This window comes from Mycteria americana, chromosome 6 (assembly GCF_035582795.1).
Source record: "Mycteria americana isolate JAX WOST 10 ecotype Jacksonville Zoo and Gardens chromosome 6, USCA_MyAme_1.0, whole genome shotgun sequence".
In the NCBI taxonomy this organism is placed as follows: Eukaryota; Metazoa; Chordata; class Aves; order Ciconiiformes; family Ciconiidae; genus Mycteria; species Mycteria americana.
Window position 1 is genome coordinate 10,286,423 of NC_134370.1, and position 12,686 is coordinate 10,299,108.

A 12,686-nucleotide genomic window follows, 5' to 3' on the forward strand; every position below is an offset into this window, starting at 1 on the left:
TGTCTCCTTCCGTTCCCTTCGATCTGTCTGTTGTTGGCAGGCTCTCGGCAGCGAGCGGGGGACATAGCGGCAGTAAACGGGAGGGACAGCAGACGGCGAGGAGGGCCGCGCCGTCACCGCGGGGTCAGCGACAGCAGGGTGCTCGGGGCTGCGCCAGTCGGCTCTGGGGTACTCCAGGGATGGAGGTGTCCCAGCCTCTCTGGGCCACCTGCTCCAGCGCCCGACCGCCCTCACGGTGAACGGGGGCGGAATTCACCCTGAAGAGCCAGCAAGGCTGAGACCGGGAGAAAATGCGCGCTCGTCCACGTAGCTGGCCTGAGTGGCCGTTCACCCCGTCACCCGTTCAGAAGGGCAGGGCTGCAAAAGCCGGCCGGCGGCACCCTGCAGAGCGGGGCTGGCCCCGCCGCCCCACGGGGCTGCAGCCCGCCCGGCCGGACACGGAGCCGGGCCGGGGGGCGAGGCTGCCCGCGCCGGGCTCTCCCCGGCCCCGCCCACTGCGGGCAGGCCGCCGGCCGGGCCCCGCCCCCCGCCCCCGGGCTGGAGCACCGCCCGCCGCCGCCATCTTTGTTGATGTGTCAGCCGGCCGGGACGGTCGCGGCCGGCGGGGCGCACGGCCGCCATGGGGGAGCTGCCGCCTTCCCTGCCGGCCTGGTAGCGAGCGGGTGAGGGGCCGCGCCGGAGGGCGGGCGGGCTAGGCGGCGGGTGCGTGGGTGCTTGCTGCCGGCGCCCCTCAGCCTCGCGCGGCCCCGCCGGCGCCTCCGGGTTCCCTGAGGGGGCGGCGCGGGGGCAGCCGCGGCGGAGGGGGCTGGGGCGAGGCGGGACGGCTCGGCGCTCCCCGGCGGGCTCGGGGAGGGGGCGGCGGTGCCGGCGGTGCCAGTGAGCCGCTTTGGCCGCCTCCCGCGGCGTGCCGGAGTCAGCGGGCGATGAACCCCGGGGGGACGTGGCCGCGCCGGCCTCGCAGGGGCCGCGGCGGTGGGGGGAGGCTTCCCGCGGCTGCCCTGACGCCGCCGTGGCCGTTTCGAGGGGATCTGCGTGTACAGGTGGGGCACTCGGCTGGCAGCGGTCGCGCCAGGTCTGTGGGTGAGGCTCAGGTTCGGCAGGGAGGAGAGGGGCGAAGTGACATGAGGTCCGGGGGTTAAAGTCCTGCCTTGGCAGCTCCTTCTGAGTCAGGACCTCCCGAGCGGGTAGCTCTAGCTGGCTCGTAGTCTCTTTGTTTCTTGACGGCTTTCTTCTCCACGTTATTCATTAGGTTGTCTTGTTTCGTTGGTTGTGTGTTGATTTCATTATATGGTTAAATAATTAGATAACAAAACCCAGCAACTGTTACACCGGTATGAAGGTGATGTTGTAGAGCCGGCTGCAGTGTTGCGGTAGAGTATGTGTCCTTGTTTTTGCAGATGGTATGTGCAAAAGCTGCTTGCCCTTCTAGGTTTGAAAGCAGGAAGCCTTACTGCAACTTCAGCGAGACGATTATGATGTAGGCTTGCGGATTTTGGCTCTTGTCCTGGAAAATAGTCTGTACAGGTGAGTCTGATACACGTATACTTCCAGTGAGACTCTGTGCAGACCAGGAGAGGATCTCTTGTGGAATTGAAATCTGTGTGTAAGATTAGAAATATAGTATTCTGGCTTTATTGTTGGTTTGCTTTATCTTCTTGTAAAACTGCTTTTCAGAAGTTAAAATGTTGCAAGCAGAATACACTAAAAAAACACGTGAGCAGTGTCCCTGTATGTTTTGTTGTATAAGGAAATTGTTGAAACAGCATGAGCCACAGCTGCATTTTTATATTGATAAAGAAATGTAATCACTGGCTGCTATGAATGCTTATGTTGCCATTGACTTTAGGAGGAGATGGTTAAGCTCTAGAAGTATGAGAAACTGTAAGTCTCGAAGATGTTTCAAGAGACTGTCAATTTGCAATGTCATCCATTTTATGAAAAAAAAAAGAAGTAAACTTGTTCTGTATTGCCTTTGAGTCTTTTTCTTCTTTTTCTGAAATTCTTCAACCATCTGTTCTTGACTTGGCTATAAAACAATATTTTCTATTGTTTTATAAGACTTGATTTGGGGTTGTTGACAGATGTTTGTGGGTATTGCGAGGCTCACTATTTAAAGCTGTTCAGAAAAGGACTGAAGAACCAAATACAGAGAGTGGTTTCTTTGGTCGTAATTAGCAGGTGTGTTGCTTATCACTACCCAAGGCTAATATTGAATTTCCTGAAGCTGGCTTTTTAAAGAGCTATAGAAAAAAGCAAGTGCTTTTTTGGATTTAGTAGTGTTATTAGGAAGGAGAAATATGTTAAATCAGTAGTCTGCAACTTTTGTTAAGATGTGGGCTCCAGTAGGCAACATCCTGTACTTAGTTCTGGGCTGGCTTGTTCTGAACTTATTTTCCTGTTGCCAAAAACAATACTGGAAAGCCTTACAGATAATTCTTATCTTCAAGTCTTAGACCAAGACCCTGCTGCCTCAAATTAAGGGTGGAAAAAACCAAAGCTCGTCAGAAACATATCAGTGTCAGAAGAGAGGAGAAAATCACAACCCTGACTTCAAGAAGTACACAGAATACTGATTTTTTAAAAAATGTAATAGTATTGTATACAATACGATCTCTTATATTAATTAGGAGAAGTGAGTCTTCTGTAGAGCTTACAGTTGACTCATTCAGATCCCTAAAGGATTGAAGTTTTTTGCTTGTTTGTTTCCAGGGATACTGGAGAAACTCTGTAGGAAAATCAGATTTGAAAACAGTAGAGCCTTACCATCCTCAAGAATGGTGTTTTTCAGTATGCAGTGGTCATGCAGACAGTAATGCCTCGGTTGGAATTTTACAACCCTGTTGCGTGTTCTGGAAACAACATTTGAAAACAGCCATTGATAGCAAATATGCTGGCATCTTCAATGCCAAATACGCTAAGACCCATATCTTGCCAATACCATGACACTACAATTTTGTAAGGTCTGCCAGTGCTCTGACTTTTATAGCGTGAACAAGAGTTATGTCTCAGTTATAGGTGAAGACCTGTCATAGAATGTATGCTTTGTCCATGTTGTGAACTCGATCATAAATTTGATTTCTTCCCCTCCCTTAAAACATTCTTCTTTGCACAGTGATGTTATCAGTGTCAGAACATGAATGCAAACAGGGTGGTGGTAGTGACTAACTGGCTGGTGCTAGCCTTGTTGTAAGCAGAGTTGAAAGCATGATGCTAAAATCCTGAAAGGTTACAGTAGTGCTGTTGCTGATACTGCATCGATTGCCAAGTGGTGTAGATGAGACCTGTTTTCTTTACTTAGAAGAGTAAGAATTGTTCTGTGCTGAAGACACTCTACTAACAGAAGATTACAAGTCTGTGCATAAACCCGAAAGTATCCAAATCTCATTTGAAGTTCACAGTAAAAGGACGCTGTTGCTAGTATATTGTTTTCCCCTGAGACATGAGCTTCCAACCTTGGGACTAGTATGACAAAAAATAACACACTCACAGTGTACCCCATGACTTGGGTTGTGATGAGAACAAATCCAGTCCTACTCGTTAAACCTTAACTGATGTACTTTATTTTGGAGTTGTGCTGTTACTTGACTTGTATGTGGAGTTAATATGACCATAATATTAACCAGTTGCATGAGATTGGTAAAAAACCTAGTGATGCCTTGAAGGAATTCATACAATATTGCTGAACTATCAAACTTGTGACATAAGCAAAGAGAAGCAAAGATAAAGTTTGGGTAAATCTTGTCTTCTAAAGTACTTGACTCATGTTAAAAGAATTGGAAGTAATGCTGAGCTTTGCACCTTAGCACTGTATGCAGTCTGCTTTTATATGAAGTCAGATTAAAAAAGAGAAAAATAATTGAGATTAAGTATTAAACTGTTAAAAGTAAGGAAATCTTGAGAGTACCCACTGTGTATATGCACCCTTCCACTCCCCTCCCTTCAAGCACAAGTGCAGCAAAGCAAGTCTTTGTGTGAGCTGAATCAGGGAGCTGTGTCAAGTTATGCCTGGGCTGGAGGACTCGGTGTCCCAGTACACAGCCAGCTTTACCACTTGTACTGTGAGTCACAGTTATCCTGTCTGTATTGCAGTCCTCTAGCTTTTCTGTGTAGATGGGACTATGTTATGTTACGTCTTCCTTCTCAGCAGTACTAGGTGATATCCCCATAATCTTTTCTCTAAATTAGAGCAGTATCTTGTATTCAGTCTTGGGCAAAAGTGGCTTAATATTGGGAGAGCTAGCGTAGGTAGGACTCAAGTGTGTTTCCTTTGTTTCCTATACATGCAATCTGTAAATACAGGAAGGCCATCAGTATATGAGTCCTCCTGGCCACCCTCTGTCTGTTTTGTATGCAATACAGGCAGTGGTGATCGACTTAATGTCGTCTTAAGCTGTTCTTTTTCTGACTTTTTCTTAGGTGTTGTGATGCTTTTCAGTCCGGTTAATCTCCCTTTATTGTGTTTCATCACTTCTAAACTTGGGTAGCTTGCTGCTCCGATAACCTTTATGTGCGGAGATGTAACCAAATGTATTTCAAACAGACCTGGCTTCATGATTATGCTTCTCGCTACAGTATGTAAAGTGTCTAGCTTTGTGGACCTTTCTGTCCCAGTCCCTTTCTATTTAGTTGAAATCTTTGATTTGTCCCTCTACACCACTGGTATACAGTAGAGCTGCTTTTCATATCTTGTCATATGGAACAGAACTTCTTTAGCTGAATCCTCATTTCTTTATAAACTTCAGTTGAAAACAGAATTATCTGTAGGATTTGAGTTTCCCTCTTTTGCAGTGTTATCTGGTGGGGTAATGCTTAGCCTGAGAAAGCCATTTGTGATGGAGTTCTTATGAAAGATACCATGCAAAATACAGATAAATTGGGTATTAATTGGAAACAACAGGGAAGTTTGTTTTGCTAGTCATTGTGATGAGCAGTAGAGAGTAGTTGAGGATATTTTGCTTTAGAAAAAGAAACAAAAAAAACCTCACCCAACAAGTGAAGTAGAAAGGTGTGTTCAGTCTGTTCAGATTAGTTTAGGTGAAAGTATTATTAGGATTACACTACAGCTAACTACTAACACAAACTGCAAGGTCTCTCTTCCATTTTATTTTTAGCCTTATTGTCATGTAAAAATTTAGCAAGAGTTCTGGTGCAATGACAGGTTGGCGCTGGCTTGGAAAAGCATTTTAGTTTGCTTAAATAATGATTATTATCTAGTAAAGATATGAAAAGTTCTTGAAGAGATGCATCTTGGGTTTTACAATGAACAACTCAACTATAAGAAGAAAACAATCCATTTTGGGGTATGACAATGTTATTTCTTTAGCAGTCTTGCTGGAGTGTCATTGTACATGTGATGGCGTGTAAGCTCTCCTACAGCTTTGTCTCTTACCCAAGTGTGATAGGTTGGAAACTAAACCTGAATTGAAATGAAGTGGCAGTTCCTGCGATTCTAACAGTTGTCTGGTTGTTAGTGGTTACTTTAATGTCTCTGTGTTAAGATAATCTGTTTAAAGATAATAGAAAGTACTTATTATTCTATGGTGATTCATCTAAGATTATGTTTCTAATAGAATATTTTGTAGCATGATATTTAAAAGAGGGGAATAGTCCTTTGTGGAACAAACTGTTCAGACAAATAAATTATGGTCTTCCTAATAAATGCTGTGGCATTTGTGAAGCTTTTTTGCATGTAACTTCTTTAAGTCTTACTTTGGTTGCTGGTTGCTTCATATGTGTGGGACTTGCCAAGAAAACTCTAAAAATCATTATCATTCTCTTCATTATCACACTCTATCAGTATTCTTCAGCCAATAAATCCTAATTAACTCTTTGAAATAAAGTCCATCTCCAGTGTTACACTGGATTATATTGCATCTCATGTTAACACTTGAATTTGCAATTGAAGACTGGCTAAATTAGTTGGACTGTGTCTTTTTGTTGCCCAGGAGCCTGCAAGAGGGAAGTGGGTCTGTAACTGAACTGTTCAAATGATGCTGATGTGCAGTTTTTGCTTTTGTTGGGGTTTTGTGATGAACATCAGAGCTTCATCGAGAAAAGCCTTTTGACTGTTGAAACTCCAGTCATATGTCACTTCATTTCATAGATGCATGAATTGAAATGTAAAGCAATATAAAAAATCTCTTTACCAGAGCCTTTAGTCTCTACTGCAATGATTGGGGAAAGAGCCAACACATTATTGAAGTATAAATGATAAATGTGGTTTTGTTAAAGTTACATATTTGTCTTTGCTTCATGAGCTTTAGTAGCTGCTTACGTGAAGAGAGGTGCTTCTGAGTTGGTATTTTGCGTGAGTGTAAAGAACCACTTGTAAAAATCAGTCTGTGGATTGGAATTTAATATTACATGTGATTAACATGAGTGAATAGGAGGCAGAGTTGTTTAAATGGTGGAGTACATATTGATTATGCATTTGCATGTACACTATAATGTCACATTACTTCTTTTTAAAATCGCAGTTACTGTTGAATCACAATTTCCAAGGGATGAGTGTGAATGTGCTGTCTCAGCATAGATTTAGGACATTGCTGATCTTTCTTTATATGAATTTTTGAAAATCATGTGAGAAAAAAGGCACGTTTTGAAACATATTGCTCAGTATTACTGAATGAAAAGTCAGTCCTTGGTTGCATGCAAAGTGAATGTTAGATTCCATCCTAGCAAAAAGAGCTGAAGTTCCAGCTCATCTCCAGATTGCATATTTGCTAAAGAAGAGGAGCTTCTAGTGCTCAGTGTTTTTCACATCAAGTCACAGAATAGTGTAACAACATGTAATGGAAGTTTCTTTTGTAGGTAAGTCCAGGAGAGCAGTGTCAGTAGGTGTGGCTGGTCGTGTTGCTGAGAGCTTTAATTGGTAGTTGGAGGGCTGGAGTAATGGGACAGTGTATTACAATGTGACTTGAGGTGTTTAAATATGAATCTTCAAAATAGCTGTAAAATACATGCAGTTTCCTCTTGGAAATTCACGTGACTGCATTTTGACTGCATTTTAACTGCATATTGGATGATTCAGAAAAAAAATTCATTTTTTTCATTGACAGCTATAATTCCATGAGGATAATGCTTTTCATTTTTAAAAAAAGTGTGTCTTCCAGACACCCCAATTCTAGATTTAGCTGTCAGTTTGGATTTTTTTTTAGTAGCCTTTTTGTGTGTGTGTCTTGGTTTTTTAATTATTATTTTTATTATTGGGTCAGCTTTGAAAGGTTGCACAACTAAGTCGATAGTATTTTTACCTTCAGATATAACGCATATCCATGAACAAACCTCTTGATGTTTGGAGAGCTATTAGAAAGCTAGAGTAATGAAATAGAGGAAATAGTTTCTGGTATCTGTTTAGACTAGCTACAATTTCAGGTGCTTCAGTGCTCACTTTGCTATCTGGAGAATTGCAGGTGAACAAACAGGGCAGTCATCATGAAAGCATTACATTTCTAACTGGTTTAACTGGGGTATAGAATTTTCTGTTCACCTAGCACCTGAGTTATACAGAGATAAACCCCACAACTTTCTAAGTATGTAGGCAAGCTGTACATCCGCTTTCCTAAATTCAGCTTTGCCAGAACTGGAATGATTCATAAGTGTCTGCATCTGGCACCTCCAGTATCAAAATGAAGCTATTCTTTCCTCACTTGCTTCTGCAACATTGGGATCTGCTAGCAAAAAAAAAAATCTGTGTAAACCCATGGATCAAATGAGCATTTTTTGGTTGAATTGGAGAGGAGGACACAGAGGAGCAGAAATGTTTGTAAAGTAAGTTGGAATGTGGTACAGAGAATAGTAACACAGCACCTGGGATAGACAGCTGGTTGTTTGAGTCATGCAGCGCTGCCCAAGTCTTCTGGCCTAGTACTATGGAAAAGCAGTAGTGATTTCACTGGGCATGTTGAGGATGTTAAGAGTAAACCCCTTTTCTAGCTATCTTTGTAAGAAGCTGGCCAAAGAACATGCATTATCCCTTCTCCCAGGAACTGACAAGGCAAGCTGCACACTAAACCTGAATTGCATAGTAAAGGAGATAAATGAAGTTAACTTACTTTAGTTTAGCATGAGTTCAGAAAACAGAATCCATATGGAAGGTTAGTGGGTATTACAGAGCATTTGAAGAGACTATTGCTTAAGGATGTTTGCTTAGATTTTTATGACGAATTTCCAGTGGAGCTTATCTTGAGAAGGTGCCATCTTGAAAAGCAAAATAAAGAGTAACAGCAGCAATTTTGTGACTTACCGATCCAGTGCAGTTTGAGAAAGAACCAGGAAATAAGGATCTTAAATTACAGTGTAAAGATAATTGCTCTGAAGCAATTTCAAGGGGCTTGTTCTTTAGGTAGGTTTTTTCCTGTAAACATGTGGACTTCGTTATGCAGTGTTTCCTTAGCAAGTTTACAGCACAGACCACGGTGGCAATGGAACTGTATGAGTGCTGAGGTCTTATCCATATAAGAGTAGGGATTTCTGGGAACTCAGGCTGCTTGTGTTGGTGTCACCAGCTTTTTCTGTCACTTAGCTGCTTGCCTGGCCTGGTCATGGTACTTAGGTCCCTGCTGACTGTTGGGGTCATCTGCCTATGAGCCATGGAGTGCTTCATCACTCCTTTCCTTGTCCCCCACCTACTCTCTGAAATGCATCATATCTGTATTGCAGCTTTGGATCATTTGAGACTTTAGTCTATTACTTAAAGGAAATTTGAGTACTCTGCTGTGACGGATATGAAATGGAAGGGGAAAGAGGATGCCTTGGTAAATTTACATTGTACTTCTATTTAAAAATGAGCTTGTTTCATATCCTATAAAACCTGTCTGGATACTTTTTACATATCCAGAGGTGAAGAGCATATGTGGTCTTAGATGATGATGTGAGAACTGTGTTTTCACTGTTTTGTGGATTGCATGTATACTTGTTTGGAGAGTAGATGATTCCCTCTTCATCAGTGACTCTTCTATAAGGTGTCTCTTAGGAGCATAGCTATGAGCGAAAAACATCTACCCAAAGGTGATGCAGAACCCTTTCTTGTTGAAAGGAACTGACATAATTGACTGCTACTGGCCATTATATTACGTAGTGCATGGTTTAATATGCCTGGTGTCCAGTGAAATGCATTTATTGTATTAACTTCTTCTTGGTACTCCCCTTGCGGAAAGTTTTGTGCCTCAGAGTCGCTTACATCAATGCTCACCACTTTCTTTCAAAATCCACCCTGGTTTGAACAAGTTTTTGTATACGCACATACCTGTGAAGCATTAGTCCCTCCTTCCCTTTTTTGCCCCTTTCTCTACAGTATGTTTAAGCTTTGTAGCTTAAATATATTTTTTTCTGTTATAGCAGTGATTTTTATTTCTCAGGACCTTGACCGTTAGTGTGTTTGCTTACAGAACCACCCCAGGCACACACTTCTGTCATTCTTTAACCTGTGTATTATAAAAGAGCCCCATTGTGATAGTTACTAGGTGACGAGGCACACACTTTCTTTTTTTCCCGTGTTGTTAGTGAATTTTTCTAGGCAGCCACACCTCAGAAAATGCTTCCTATACTTGTCATTTGCTATGTTTCTTTAGACGTCATCTCACGTGTATTTTGAAATTGGCTGAAACAAAGTCATTTCCTCCTTCTCGACTATTTACAACATAAGTGTTGATAGCTTGGGTTAAGCTATCTATTTCATGAAATTAAATGCTAGCATTAATAGTGCATCTGCTTAGGAAAGTCCTTTGTAGTCAGGGATTTAAAAGAATCACGTTTGTGCTCCATAAGAAGATTGAAAAGACAGGCAGTTTGAAATGGCATAATATTGAATTAAAATGTACCAGATTCTCAGTGCATGCCTGTAATAACAGAATAGCAGGCTATATCTGGGAAAGGTTGTGTTCCTAATTAGATCTGTGCAGACAGTAGGAAGCATACAGGGAATTGCTTTCATCATGAATTACCTTCTAGTGGCTGGGAATTAACAGTACTGGAATAGCGGGGAAGATTTTCAACTGGTATAGTGGATAACCTGATGGACAGCCAAGGGATGAGGGTGTCAACAGCTTCCTTAAAAATTAAGAGTGTATGTACTTTTCAGCAGAGGAAAGAGGAGGATTGACTGTTAGAGAAACTGCTTTTCTCCATGCCAGTGAATGGACTCTGAACTGAGAATTTACTGTTAAAGCATGTATGGAAAGGAACAACTTTGATACTCCTTTTTTTCCCCCCTCCCTCTGTCTTCCATCTTTATTGCAGCATTTTCTTTCACTTTATAGTGGGTAATGGGCAGAAAGATGGGGAAGAAAAGAAGGGAGAGAGGAAGGAAGGGCTTAAATTGTTATGTTAAAATGATAGGCCTTAGCTGTCTACTAATACAGAAAAATACAGGGTTCTTAAATTTTCAGACCAAGTATTCTTCCAGTGAAGCTGAATAGAGGAGTTAGTATGATGGTTCACTGTATGTATTGCTTGTAATATTTTTTAATTTGTAATCTTGTTTCTAGAGTTGTACCTGTAGAAGCTATCCATTGCTGCCTTGTGTTCTGACATCTGTGTGTTTGATGTCATGTCTGACAGTATACTTGGAAGAGTGATGCTAAAACAAGAATAATTAAACTTACTTTGTTATTGCATGTGAAAATTACTTCTCATAACCTAATTTATCAGAATGTATAGTTGTATTAAAATCAGAATTTGAATTGGAGGAGCTTTTAAAATTAGTGGCATGTATCTTCTAGCTGTTAATTGGCTTTTTATTTCTGCAGGTAACTGCTATGTTTTTAGTCCAGGAACTAAATATTTATGTCTGATCGCATACTTTCTTATACAGTTATTTTTTGTAGTTTAATAAATCTTGGATTAATAAACAGTCATATTAGTGTTCAAACATGATATCAGTGGCTCTTCTGGAAATTCTATTTTCATTTCACTGTAAAAATGAAATTATGAACTAGTACCTAATTGCCATAATTATCATAGCAATGATGTAGTACCATTATTAGTTTTTTATTCCAGAAACCCAATTAACATGATGTAGCATAGTACATATTCAGCTTGCAAGAGTGAGACCAAATCTTACATAAGAAAAAGTTACTTGACTTGTCCACTTAGCAGATGGATTTAATAGAACAAGTTAAGACCTTTGTTCTACATACTGGTAGTTTGCGGAGTAGGTCTATATTGTTGAAATAACTAAGTATTAAACATTATTTGCCTTAATTTTTAAGTAATTTTAAACATTGTGTTAGATTACTTGCGGACAATATAATGTAAATGGAGATACCCAGATAAATTCCAGTAGCTTGTACATTTTATTCATCTGCAAGTTTTACCTTTTTATATGCAATGATTCTGCAAGATTTTTTATATGTTCGTAACTTCATATCTATGAGTAGCCCCTGAGGCCAGGGCTGAACAAACACTTAGGATGACTACTACTGAAGGTAGCTAGAAGCAATATTTTTTCTTCTTTTTTTTCAGCATGTTACAGGACCATGTATCAAGGTTTTCGATGTTATCCCTAGATAATCAATACTTATGTTGTATTAGATACTTCATTGAAGAGCTTAAACGAATGATTGTCACATTTGTTCCTATTTTTGTCATTTGATTAGCAGTTAATAGAGGTTGTTTCTATTGTGTAACAAAGAAAGTGAATGAAAAAGATACTATTTTCTGAGTCTTTGCTTTCCCTTACATACCCGTGAGACATTTCTGCCTTCAAAGGTTGGTGTGCTCTTCAGTCATTGTATCGGCAGGCTCTCTGCTCCCTGCTTTGGATTCCAGTCAGTTGTGCTATCAGCAACTTAGCAGATAAGCACATCTCAGTTATAGTAGTATGAGAAATGGTTGCAACCCTTGCCAGTACTAGCCTTTAATGTTGTGTGTCCTGTGGCTGCAGTTTAACGACTTAAAGTACTAATGTAATAATTAAAATGGACATAATATGCACTGATGCAGATTTAAACTTAATTTTTGTGAATACCATGAGATAATGAGGAAAAGTATGCATGCTCCTTGCTTCTTTGCAGAACACATCTGTGATGAGAAAAGGTGTCTGTTTGTTGTTTTTTTTTTTTAAAAAAAAAGGCAAAGTTTTGTTTTTGAAGGGTAGAACTTGTCTATATTCTGATGTATATATGCAGAGAAGTGTTTTGCTTGCTTGTGCAAACTGGGCCAGTGGGCACATTATTGCTCTAAAGGAAGCTTGGCTGAGCTGTGTTTGTGTTCCTCATTCTCTGCTACTCACATCACCAGGTTTTGAATTGATGCATTTCCACTTGCTTTGCTTTGTATTACTGCATTGTGGGGAAACACAGACAGCTGTCTCCTTAGTTTTAGCATAGGGGCAGGAACATGGGGAAGGTGTGTTAGTGTCAAAATAATTGTGAGCCGTAAAGCTGAGAAGGAGGAGAGGCGGTCAAACCAGTTGTGTGAGTGCTAAGAGTCCTGTCATAGCAGCAGGAAGTGTTATAAGCCAGTGACAGAAAGCTTTCCATATGCCACACTAGATGTGTGGCAATTTCACAAGATGGCTTGTTATTCCAGGTATGCAGGCAAGCTTGGGCTGGGCTAATCTCAAAATGGTACTTTGAGAAGTTCCTACCCTGGGCGTTTTAAGTTGGTAGTGATTTGACTTGGTAGTGATTACATTCTCCTGTGGCATGGGCAGCAGAAGGGACATATGCTGTGACGGTGAGATA

At 41.3% G+C, this 12,686-nt stretch overlaps 1 protein-coding gene across 5 annotated transcripts in view; it reads left to right on the forward strand.

Annotated features, from left to right (window-relative positions):
• Positions 1–562: 562 nt before the first annotated feature.
• CCDC186 (coiled-coil domain containing 186) overlaps positions 563–12,686 on the forward strand; it is a 36,483-nt gene continuing 24,359 nt past the window's right edge. For 2 of the 5 annotated variants that reach the window (XM_075504494.1, XM_075504498.1), the window contains exon 1: positions 563–662. The gene's annotated coding sequence lies outside the window, so the exon portion shown is untranslated. Of the gene's footprint in view, positions 663–1,429; positions 1,525–12,686 lie in introns of all 5 variants that reach the window. The other 3 variants (XM_075504497.1, XM_075504496.1, XM_075504495.1) reach the window with 2 other exon arrangements.